Raw genomic sequence first — 12599 nt, 5'->3', positions numbered from 1 at the left:
GAAAGAAAAGATAGGAGAAAAGGAGGAGGAGGAAGAAAGGGAGAGAGGGAAAGAAACAGAGACAAAAGGAGATAAAGAAAGGGGAAAAGGAAAAGGGGAGGATAAATGGATGGTGGAAGTAGGAGGAAGAAAGAGGGAGGAAGGCAAGAAACAAAGGGAAGAAAGAAAGGGAAGAAGGAGAAAGGAAAAAAGTAAGGGAGGGAGGGATGAAAGGACAGTTTGATGGTGAAATTATGGCGCAACAGTTTTTAGCACAAGATTTGAAGAGGAAAATCCAGCTGTTTTCCAGAGCATTGGTGGTTCAGTGGTAGAATTCTCGCCTGCCACGCGGGAGGCCCGGGTTCGATTCCCGGCCAATGCAACACATTCTTTTTCCGCCCTTTTTTTCTTTTTCTATATGTTGTGACTTGTCTCATTGTTGCCAGGATTGTTTTAATTTGGTGCAATGGAGGCACCTTTTGGCTTTTCTACCTCCCCCTCCCCATCTCTTAAGAACCCCTCCCTCCCCCCAAGGAGTTATCTCAAGAGTGCATTGCATGGGGGAAAGAAAGAAAGAAAGAAAGAAAGAAAGAGAGCAGGTAGACAAGGAGAAGGAAGGAAAAGAAAAAGAAGGGAGTGACAGAGAAGAAATGAAGAAAGAAGAAAGGAAAAAGGGAAGGAGAGAAAGAGAAAAAGAAAGGGAAAAAGAAAGAAAGAAAGAAAGAAAGAAAGAAAGAAAGAAAAAGAAAGAAAGAAAGAAAGACAGAGAAAGAAAAGAAGGAAGGGAGGGAGCTAGGGAGGAGAGAAAGAAAAGATAGGATAAAAAGAGGAGGAGGAAGAAAGGGAGAGAAGGAAAGAAAGAGAGAGAGAAGGAGATAAAGAAAAGGGAAAAAGAAAAGGGGAGGATAGATGGATGGTGGAAGAAGGAGGAAGAAAGAGGGAGGAAGGCAAGAAAGAAAGGGAAGAAAGAAAGGGAAGAAGGAGAAAGGAAAAAAGGAAGGGAGGGAGGGAGAGTTTGCTGGTGAAATCGTGGCGCAAGAGTTTTTAGCACAACATTTGAAGAGGAAAATCCAGCTGTTTTGCAGAGCATTGGTGGTTCAGTGGTAGAATTCTCGCCTGCCACGCGGGAGGCCCGGGTTCGATTCCCGGCCAATGCAACACATACTTTTCCCGCCCCCCCTTTTTTTCTTTTTCTATATGTTGTGACTTGTCTCATTGTTGCCAGGATTGTTTGAATTTGGTGCAATGGAGGCACCTGTTGGCTTTTCTCCCTCCCCATCTCTTAAGAACCTGCCCCCAAGCAGTTTTCTCAAGAGTACATTGCATGGGGGAAAGAAAGAAAGAAAGTCAGAGAAAGAAAAGAAGGAAGGAAGGAATGGAGAGAAAGAAAGGAAGAAAGAAAGAAAGACAGACAAAGAAAAGAAGGAAGGAAGGAAGGAATGGAAAGGAAGAAAGGAAGAAAGGAAGAAAGACAGAGAAAAAAGAAAAGAAGGAAGGAAGCAATGGAGAGAAAGAAAGGAAGGAAGAAAGAAAGAAAGACAGAGAAAGAAAAGAAGGAAGGAATGGAGAGAAAGAAAGGAAGAAGAAAGAAAGAAAGGGGAGGAAAGGGAAAGAAAGAGCAAAAGAAAGAAAGAGTAAAGAGAAAGAAAGAGATGGGGGGAGGAAAGGGAAAGAAAGGAAGGAATGAGCGAGGGAGGGGGCAGAAAGAAAAAGAGAAAGAAAGAGAGAAAGAAAGGAGAGAGAAAGGGAGGGAGGGAGTTATGGAGGAGAGAAAGAAAATATAGGAGAAAAGGAGGAGGAGGAAGAAAGGGAGAGAAGGAAAGAGAGACAAAGGGAGATAGAGAAAGGGAAAAGCAAAAGGGAAGGATAGATTGATGGTGGAAGAAGGAGGAAGTAAGAGGGAGGAAGGCAAGAAAGAAAGGAAAAAGAAAAGGAAAAAGAAAAGAGAGAGATAAAGTAAAAAGGGAGGGAGGGAGGAAGAGGGAGGGAGGCAATAAAGAAAGGGAAGAAGAAAAGGGAAGAAGAAAAGTGAGAGATAAAGGGAGGGAGGGAAGGAAGGGAAGGAGAGTTTGCTGGTGAATTTGTGGCACAACAGCGGACTTGCCCCTAGTGTTACAACTGCACAGGATTTAAAGAGGAAAATCCAGCTGTTTTCCAGAGCATTGGTGGTTCAGTGGTAGAATTCTCGCCTGCCACGCGGGAGGCCCGGGTTCGATTCCCGGCCAATGCAACACATTCTTTTCCTGCCCCCCCCCTTTTTTTCTTTTTTCTATATGTTGTGATTTGTATCATTGTTGCCTGGATTGTTTTAATTTGGTGCAATGGAGGCACCTGTTGGCTTTTCTCCCTCCCCCTCCCCATCTCTTAAGAACCTCTCCCTCCCCCCCACGGAGTTTTCTCCAGAGTGCATTGCATGGGGGAAAGAAAGAAAGAAAGAGAGAGAGAGAGAAAGAAAGAAAGAAAGAGTAAAGAGAAAGAAAGAAAGAGAGAGAGAGAGAGAAAGAAGGAGAGAGAGAGAGAGAAAGAGAGAAAGAAAGAAAGAAAGAGAGAGAGAAAGAAAGAAAGAAAGAGGGAAAGAAAGGAAGGAAGGAAGAGAGAGAGAAAGAAAGAGAGAAAGAAAGAAAGAGAGAGAGAGAAAGAAAGAGAGAGAGAAAGAGAGAGAGAGAAAGAGAGAGAGGAAGGAAGGAAGGAAGGAAGAAGTGTGTGTGTGCGTGTGTGTGTGAGTGAGTGAGTGAGAGAGAGAGAGAGAGAAAGAGTCTTTATAATTTCCAATTTATGGAAATGCATGCAAGCAAAAATACAGGTGAAAATAGCCAAAATCTTGCTTGTGCTCACAAGATTTCGGCTATTCTCACCATTTTTTGTCCTGGCAACAAGCATCCAGCAGAGTTTTATTGAGGCAGAAATCATGGTTTTAAAGCCTTGTTCAATCACACCCCCAGTCTCACATCTTTTCCATTGAACGACGTTGAAACTCCACACCCAATTTCCCAAAATCATTTGCCTTTATACTGCCTGGAAGTGACATCACACTCCAAAGAGGCTAAGTCAATACACTAGTACCTTTCACTATGCAACTCCTCTCGCCTTCTGAGCAATCTTATAGAGCGCTGGTGAGACCACATTTGGAGTACTGTGTTCAGTTCTGGAGACCTCTCCTACAAAAAGATATTGACAAAATTGAACGGGTCCAAAGACGGGCTACAAGAATGGTGGAAGGTCTTAAGCATAAAACGTATCAGGAAAGACTTCATGAACTCAATCTGTATAGTCTGGAGGACAGAAGGAAAAGGGGGGACATGATCGAAACATTTAAATATGTTAAAGGGTTAAATAAGGTCCAGGAGGGAAGTGTTTTTAATAGGAAAGTGAACACAAGAACAAGGGGACACAATCTGAAGTTAGTTGGGGGAAAGATCAAAAGCAACATGAGAAAATATTATTTTCCTAAAAGAGTAGTAGATCCTTGGAACAAACTTCCAGCAGACGTGGTAGATAAATCCACAGTAACTGAATTTAAACATGCCTGGGATAAACATACATCCATTGTAAGATAAAATACAGAAAATAGTATAAGGGCAGACTTGATGGACCATGAGGTCTCTTTCTGCCGTCAGTCTTCTATGTTTCTATGTTTCTATGTTTCTGTCTTCTATAGCGAGGGTCTATCCACTGACTTTAGACTCTAATGTCTTCCTCATCCTTTGACTGGGACCACTCCCCCATTGTCATATCAGCACCCTCTAGTGGTTTCCCAGGCTCACTCAGGTCACTTTCTCCCTCACTCTCGCTCTCTGCTTCAGCTGGCCACCTCCCTAGTCCTGGATATCCAGAGTGGCCTGGCTCATCCTCCTCAGAATCTGACATGACCCGAACTGGACAAGGAGCTCTCACAACAGTGCCCAGTCTCAAAAACTTGGTTAAAATCCCAATGGCCGATTAGGTCCCACAGAGTCGGCCTTGTCCAGGTCCCGTCAACAAAACATTGCCATCTGGCAGGACCCAGGGGAAGAGCCTTCTCTGTGGCGGCCCCAGCCCTCTGGAATCAACTCCCCCAAGAGATTCAAACTGCCCCTACCCTCCTCACCTTCCGCAAAATGTTGAAGACTTACCTCTGCCGCCAGGCGTGGGGGGATTAATCTCTCCCCCACTCCTTTTGTTCTCTTGACCTTTACTATGTTTATGTTCCGTTGGACTGAGTGTGTATGATTGTGTAGCAGATAAGGTTTTTTTTTACAATAATGTATTTTAAATTAGTTTTTTAATATTTTTTTTAATATTAGATTTGTATTTATATTGTATTGCTGTTATGTTGGGAGCTGCCCCCTCTTTGAGAGGGACAGCATACAAATCTAATAAATTATTATTATTATCGAAGATCTTCAATTCAATTCAATTCAATTTATTAGATTTGTGTGCCGCCCCTCTCTGAAGACTCAGGGTGGCTCACAACAACAATAAGAACAATATTCTAGCGAAAACAAATCTAATATTAAAAAGCACATAAAAACCCTATCATATTTAAAAAGCAAACAACACATACATATCCAAATCTAAAAATCGAACTGCAACGACTCTGGCATAAGCCAGTGAAAGTGGTCCCATTGGTACTTGGCACACTGGGCGAAGTGCGAAAGGATCTCAGCGGACATTTGAAAACCATTGGAATTGACAAAATCTCCATCTGTCAATCACAAAAGGCCGCTTTACTGGGATCGGCAAACATAATTTGCCACTTCATCACGCAGTGCTAGGTGCTTGGGAAGCGCCTGACTGGTGACGAAATACGAAATCCAGCATAGTGATCTCGTTTGCTGTGTTGTATTGGACTGAGTTGAATTGATCTCACTTGGACTGAGTGTGTTTGATTGTGTAGCAGATATTTTTTTTTTACAATAATGTATTTTAAATTAGTTTTTTTTAAAAAAATATTAGATTTTCATTTATATTGTATTGCTCTTATGTTGTGAATCACCCCGAGTCTTTGAGAGGGGTGGCATACAAATCTAATAAATTGTGCTTGTGATTGTGATTGTGATTGTGATTGTGATTGTGATTGTGATTGTGATTGTGATTATGATTATGATTATGATTATGATTATGATTATGATTATGATTATGATTATGATTTGATTATGATTATGATTATGATTATGATTATGATTATGATTATGATTTGATTATGATTTGATTTTGATTTTGATTTTGATTATGATTATGATTATGATTATGATTATGATTATGATTATGATTTGATTATGATTTGATTTTGATTTTGATTTTGATTTTGATTTTGATTTTGATTTTGATTTTGATTATGATTATGATTATGATTATGATTATGATTTGATTATGATTTGATTTTGATTTGATTTTGATTTGATTTTGATTTTGATTTTGATTTTGATTTTGATTTTGATTTTGATTTTGATTTTGATTTTGATTTTGATTTTGATTTTGATTATGATTATGATTATGATTATTATTATGATTATGATTATGATTATGATTATGATTATGATTATGATTATGATTATGATTATGATTATGATTATGATTATGATTATGATTATGATTATGATTATGATTATGATTATGATTATGATTATGATTATGATTATGATTATGATTATGATTATGATTATGATTATGATTATGATTATGATTATGATTATGATTATGATTAAATGGGACAGCATGGCATTTGGGTGGATGCACCCAAGGTCGCTGCTACCAGTTCTCCCAAACCACTGTGAACCAGCTGAATACCAGCTCTGGATGAGAAGCAAAAATGTCTTCAAAGAAAAGCCAGAAAGTCCAGTTGCCTCTTGAAAAAACACTTTTGGGACTTCCAGGACATTGTAACATCAGCCTATTCCCTTCCCGTCTCTAACATTCTTTTTTTTTCTTTTGACCACAGTTGCTAAAGCATAAATCATATGTCATCAAAGCTTTCATGCAGAGACGAGAGCGAGAGCGAGAAAGACTAAGAACAGGGCCGCCTATTAGAGCAGATGAGTCATTTAATGAATATGCACTTGATGGTTTGTTGTCTGGTCATATTCCACTTTGAAAAGCGGCAATTAATTTTAAGGAGATTCTCAAAAGAATTAGTCAAGGGTCCCTATGCAGAGTTTGGGATGCAGAAGGATGTGTTAAGAACTTTTGGGGGCGGGACTTGCCGTGGAGGCCATGCTGAGACGAGTCAAAGAGGGGGTATAAATCTGTTTGTAAAAAGGGGGGGATATGCAGAAGCCCCAGAAAGAGTGCAGAGAAAAGCCACCAAAAATGATAAAGGGTCTGGAGGCTAAATTATAAGATGAAGAGCTAAGGCAGTGGTTCTCAACCTTACTAATGCTTCAACCCCTTAATACAGTTCCTCCATGTTGTGGTGACCCCAAACCATAAGTATAGTGCCAATTCTCCCAACAGAGCTTTAAGCTGATTAGCAGGAAGGTCAGAGGGACACCCCTGCTGTAAATGCCTGATTGGTCGGATTGTAAAAATATGTTTCAACGCACCAGAATAGAATCTTTAGTTCCTAACACCATGGGAAATTTGTCTTTTTCCATGGTCTTAAGCGACCCCTGTGAAATGGTCATTCAACCCCCAAATGGGTCCCAATCCCCAGGTTGAGAACCACTGAGCGAAGGGAAGGGGATATGTTTAGCCTGAAGAAGGCATGGCTGAGGTTGAGACATGATAGTAGTTTAACAATATTTAAAGAGCTGCCACGGGGAAGAAAGGATTGACTTTTTCTCCAAAGCACCCAAGGCAGGACAAGAAGCAATGGATAGATCTTTTCAGGGGAGACTAGAACTCACAGTCTCCTGGCTCAAAACCACCCAGCAGGCTTTTGTATCAAAGACGGGACTAGAACTCACAGTCTCCCAGTGGTTGACTCAAAATCACCCAGCAGGTTTTTGTGTCTAAGACAGGACTAAAATTCACATTGTCCTGGTGATTGGCTCAAAATTGCCAAGATAGGGGTTTAATGCCTAAGATGGGACTAGAATTTACCATTTACTGGCTATCGGCCCAAAGTCACCCAGTGGACTTTTGTGCCTAAGAAAGAACTAGAACTCACAGTCTCGCATTGTTTGGCTCAAAATTGCCAAGACAGGTTTAATGTCTAAGGCAGAACCAGAACTCATAATTTTGTGGCGATTGGCCCAAAGTCACCCTGCCTGCTTTCAGGTCTAAGGCGAGACTTGAACTCACTCTCACCTGGTGATTGGCCCAAAGTCATCCAGCTGGCTTTCATGCCTATGGCAGGACTAGAACTCAGAGTCCTGAATTCTTCAAGTCCACACTACACCAAACAGGCTCTCCAATACAGTGATACCTCGTCTTACGAACTTAATTGGTTCCAGGATGAGGTTTGTAAGGTGAAAAGTTTGTAAGACAAAACAATGTTTCCCATAGGAATTAATAGAAAAGCGATTAATGTGTGCAAGCCCAAAACTCACCCCTTTTGCCAGCCAAAGCGCCCGTTTTTGCGCTGCTGGGATTCCCCTGAGGCTCCCCTCCATCGGAAACCTCACCTCCAGACTTCCGTGTTTTTGCGATGCTGAAGGGGAATCCCAGCAGCGCAAAAACAGGTCCTTCGCTGGCAACAGAAGTCCAGAGGTGGGGTTTCCCATCGAGGGGAGCCTCAGTGAAATTGCAGCATCACAGAAACACGGAAGTCCTCAAAACCCCACCTCCGGACTTCCGTGTTTGTGTGATGCTGTGATTTCACTGAGGCTCCCCTCGCTGGGTAATCCCACCTCCAGATTTCCGTTGCCAGCGAAGCACCCGTTTTTGCGCTGCTGGGATTCCCCTGTAGCATCGCAAAAACACAGAAGTCTGAGGTGGTGTTTCCCATGGAGGGGAGCCTCAGGGGAATCCCAGCAGCGCAAAAACAGGTGCTTCACTGGCAACAGAAGTCTGGATGCGGGGTATCCCCAGTGGTGGCGGCTTGGGTTTGTAAGGTGAAAATAGTTTGGAAGAAGAGGCAAAAAAATCTTAAACCCTGGGTTTGTGTTTCGAAAAGTTTGACGAGGGGTTTGTAAGACGAGGTATCACTGTATATCAAAAGAAACAAAATTAACAAGCTGGTAAATGTTGCAATACTAAATGAAATCTGGCCAAGAACATTACAGTGATGGAGAGGGGAGGCTTGTCCAAGCAATTGCCAGAAGTCAAAGGCACAATATGTATAAATCACAGCGAGTCAATTTGCCGTAGGGTTTAAGGCATCAGGCTAGAAAACAGGAGCCTGGGAGTTCTAGTCCCACCGTAGATGCAAAGCCAAATGAAGGCAAACCACTTCTGGAAATGTAGCCAGGAAAACTGTGGGGACTTAGAGAACTAGGGGCTCTTTGCCAGGAGTCAGTAGGGACTCAAAGGGCCAATATATATAATTTTTTTTAAAAAAACCTTCACATAGGCCAATTTCAGAGGAAGCACAGAAAAAAGAATATTTTGGGCAACTGCCAAAGTCACTTGTTTTCTGGCAGATATGATGTGTGCACTGTTTGTTCTTATTACAGCTATAACCCCTGAAGCAACCATGAAGATCTAACTTTAAGATGTGTAGACCTCAACTCCACAGAGTTCCCCTGCCTGGGTTTTCCTGAACAAGCCAACTCTCCGGAAAAGTCAAGTGGACAATCATTCCTTTAGGTTGGAAAGGAAGGAAAATATTTTAAAATTGGGGCACGAAAGCCTTAATTTCCCCCAAGGAGAGCTTGGTTTAAACAGAGTTGTTAATCTAATCCTACCTAGCTTCTGCTCTGGAAATCTCACACTACTTACCAGAGCTTACAAAACTTTGGCCAGACCCATCCTCGAATACAGCTCATCTGTTTGGAACCCATATCGCATCTCAGACATTAACACCCTTGAAAATGTTCAAAGATACTTCACCAGAAGAGCCCTTCACTCCTCCACTCAAAACAGAATACGCTACGAAACTAGACTTACAATCCTGGGTCTTGAAAGCTTAGAACTACGATGCCTTAAACATGATCTAAGTATTGCCCACAAGATCATATGTTGCAATGTCCTGCCTGTCAAAGACTACTTCAGCTTCAACCACAACAACACAAGAGCACACAACAGATTCAAGCTTAATATTAACCTCTCCAAACTTGACTGTAAAAATAGGACTTTAGTAATCGGGTTGTTGAAGCGTGGAACTCATTACTCCGTAATATCATCCCCTAACCCCCAACATTTTACCCTTAGACTATCCACGGTTGACCTCTCCAGATTCCTAAGAGGTCAGTAACGGGCGTACATAAGCACACTAGAGTCCCTTCTGTCCCCTGTCCTATAGTCTCTCCTATATATCCTATATATCGTCAGGCATGGGGGAATTGAAATTTTTCCATTCCCCCTAGGCTTATAGAATTTATACATGGTATGCTTATTTGTATTATTGGTCTCTTAAATTGGGTTTTTTTAGATTATTTTTAATATTAGATTTGTTACATTGTCTTCTTTATTGTTGTTAGTCACCCCGAGTCTTCGGAGAGGGGCGGCATACAAATCTAATAGATAGATAGATAGATAGATAGATAGATAGATAGATAGATAGATAGATAGATAGATAGATAGATAGATAGATAGATAGATAGATAGATAGATAAACAAACAAACAAACAAATAAACAAATAAACAAATAAACAAATAAACAAATATCTCGTGTTTTTTCTCTACTATATCCTCTATAACCTTCATTGTGTATTATTGTGTATTGGACAAAATAAATAAATTTAAATAATTAAATCTCGGATGCTCAATAAACTGGAAAGGTTTTGAAGGGGTCCTGGGTGTTCCCAGAGTTTGGTTCTTTTCTTGTAGACGTTTCATGACCCAACTAGGTAACATCATCAATGCTAGAAGAGGGTAGAGCAAGATCAGAAGCAAGGTGAGAAAATATTACTTTACTGAAAGAGTAGTAGATGCTTGGAACAAATTTCCAGCAGACATGATTGGTAAATCCACAGGAACTGAATTAAAACATGCCTGGGATAAACATAGATCCATCCTAAGATAAAATACAGGAAATAGAATAAGGGCAGACTAGATGGACCATGAGGGGTTTTTTTTTCTGCCGTCAGTCTTCTATGTTTCTATGTTAGTTTGTCAGCTGCCCCCAAATCACAAACCCTGCTGGTTCTGCTTCATCAATAAATGGACCCTCTTTCCAGTCCGCCTCCATGCTATTTCTAGTGTCTTTCTCGCAACCTGGACCTGAACCAGATGGATTTTCCTTCCAACATAAGGCAAAAATTCTGCATCCAATTTACCCTCCTTTTTTGGCAACGCTTCGCCCATAGGGAAGTGAAATGCCAGCCAGGCCCAACTCTTTGCTGCCTTCCACGAGCACATATGTGAGACATCCATTCAAACTTCCAGATGATGCAACTTATATACATTAGCCGCAAAAGACCACCCACGGGCACACCCATTGATGGATGACAGACACTTGTGGGATCCTGCCCAAATTGGTGACAGCAAAGAAAATGGATTTTTTTTTTCTCAGCAGGCTGCAACAGCGCTTCAGAAAATACTTTTTCCTGGGAGGGCAGGGGTGGGAATGGAACTTAAAATAGCTCGGCTAAGTAAGGAAAATACAGACAAAATGGTATGTTGCTTGCAACATGGTACAGCACTGTGGCATAGAGGAGAAAGAGGAAGAGAAAAAGAAAGAGGAAGAGGAAGAGAGAGAAAAAGAGAATTCAATTACATAGAAAAATAGAAGTCTGATGGCAGAAAAAGACCTCATGGTCCATCTAGTCTGCCCTTATACTATTTTCTGCATTTTATCTTAGGATGGATATATGTTTATCCCAGGCATGTTTCAATTCAGTTACTGTGGATTTACCAACCACGTCTGCTGGAAGTTTGTTCCAAGGATCTACTACTCATTCAGTAAAATAATATTTTCTCACGTTGCTTTTGATCTTTCCCCCAACTAACTTCAGATTGTGTCCCCTTGTTCTTGTGTTCACTTTCCTATTCATAGAAACATAGAAACATAGAAGACTGACAGCAGAAAAAGACCTCCTGGTCCATCTAGTCTGCCCTTATACTATTTCCTGTATTTTATCTTACAATGGATATATGTTTATCCCAGGCATGTTTAAATTCAGTTACTGTGGATTTACCAACCACGTCTGCTGGAAGTTTGTTCCAAGGATCTACTCCTCTTTCAGTAAAATAATATTTTCTCATGTTGCCTTTGATCTTTCCCCCAACTAACTTCAGATTGTGTCCCCTTGTTCTTGTGTTCACTTTCCTATTAAAAACACTTCCCTCCTGGACCTTATTTAACCCTTTGACATATTTAAATGTTTCGATCATGTCCCCCCTTTTCCTTCTGTCCTCCAGACTTTACAGATTGAGTTCATTAAGTCTTTCCTGATACGTTTTATACTTAAGACCTTCCACCATTCTTGTAGCCCGCCTATTCAATTTATTATATTTGTATGCCGCCCCTCTCCGAAGACTCGGGGCGGCTCACAACAATGATGAAAACAATATTATAATGGCACCAATCTAATATTAAACAAAATAACTAAAACCCTATCATATTAAAACCAGACAACACATACATACCAAACATAAATTATAAGGAGCCTGGGGGAAAGATGTCTCAAATCCCCCATGCCTGGCGGTATAGGTGGGTCTTGAGTAGTTTACGGAAGACAAGGAGGGTGGGAGCAGTTCTAATCTCCAGGGGGAGTTGATTCCAGATGGCCGGGGCCACCACAAAGAAGGCTCTTCCCCCGGGGCCCGCCAGACGACATTGTTTAGTCGACGGGTCCCGGAGAAGCCAACTCTGTGGGACCTTATCGGTTGCTGGGATTCGTGCGGTAGCAGGCGGTTCCAGAGGTACTCTGGTCCAATGCCATGTAGGGCTTTAAAGGTCATAACCAACACTTTGAATTGTAACTGGAAATTGATCGGCAGCCAATGAAAGAGAAAGAGAGGAGGAGCTCCTTAACAGAAGAACAAGAGTTGGAAAGGACCATGGAGGTCTTCTAGTCCAGTGATGGTGAACCTCTGGTGCCAAAAGAGCATCCACGTACCCTATCATGCATGCGCCAGTGCCCACATCCATAATTCAATGCCTGGGGAGGCATTGAATTATGGAGGCCCTCTGTGACTTTCTTATTTATTTTTATTTATTTTTATTTTATTGATGTGACTCTGTGACTGGCTTAAAAGTGGCCAACTTAAAAGTGACAGCCTGCTGAGAAAAAAAATCCATTTTCTTTGTTGTCACCAATTTGGGCAAATGTCTGTCATCCATCAAAGGTGGTCACTCATGTCAAGGATTTGGTTTGGGTGCCTGGCCTCTCCTCGCCTCAAAGAGATACAAGATACTTACTATTACTGAACATCCAAAATATACTATTTCATTCTATGTATATATGCCACATTTGTTTAGTTTGGTTTAGTTTAGTTTAGTAGATTTGCATGCCACCCCTCTCCGAAGACTCGGGGCGGCTCACAGCATAACAGTAATACAATAACATTGCAAATCCAATAATAAAAATTAAATCAATTTAAGAAAGCATTAATAACATAATAAAATCCCTAACTATGCAATCGTACACATTCAA

At 41.2% G+C, this 12599-nt stretch overlaps 3 non-coding genes across 3 annotated transcripts; all 3 read left to right on the top strand.

Moving 5' to 3' along the window:
• Positions 1-290: 290 nt before the first annotated feature.
• Positions 291-361, top strand: TRNAG-GCC (transfer RNA glycine (anticodon GCC)). The gene has a single exon. It is a non-coding gene; the product is annotated as a tRNA-Gly (tRNA).
• Positions 362-1065: 704 nt separating this feature from the next.
• TRNAG-GCC (transfer RNA glycine (anticodon GCC)) lies at positions 1066-1136 on the top strand. The gene has a single exon. It is a non-coding gene; the product is annotated as a tRNA-Gly (tRNA).
• Positions 1137-2138: 1002 nt separating this feature from the next.
• TRNAG-GCC (transfer RNA glycine (anticodon GCC)) lies at positions 2139-2209 on the top strand. Its single transcript has one exon. It is a non-coding gene; the product is annotated as a tRNA-Gly (tRNA).
• The last annotated feature ends 10390 nt before the right edge of the window (positions 2210-12599 follow it).

The sequence above is a fragment of the Erythrolamprus reginae genome, chromosome 2 (genome assembly GCF_031021105.1).
Source record: "Erythrolamprus reginae isolate rEryReg1 chromosome 2, rEryReg1.hap1, whole genome shotgun sequence".
Lineage (NCBI taxonomy): Eukaryota > Metazoa > Chordata > Lepidosauria > Squamata > Dipsadidae > Erythrolamprus > Erythrolamprus reginae.
This window is presented reverse-complemented; position numbering and strand designations above follow the sequence as displayed.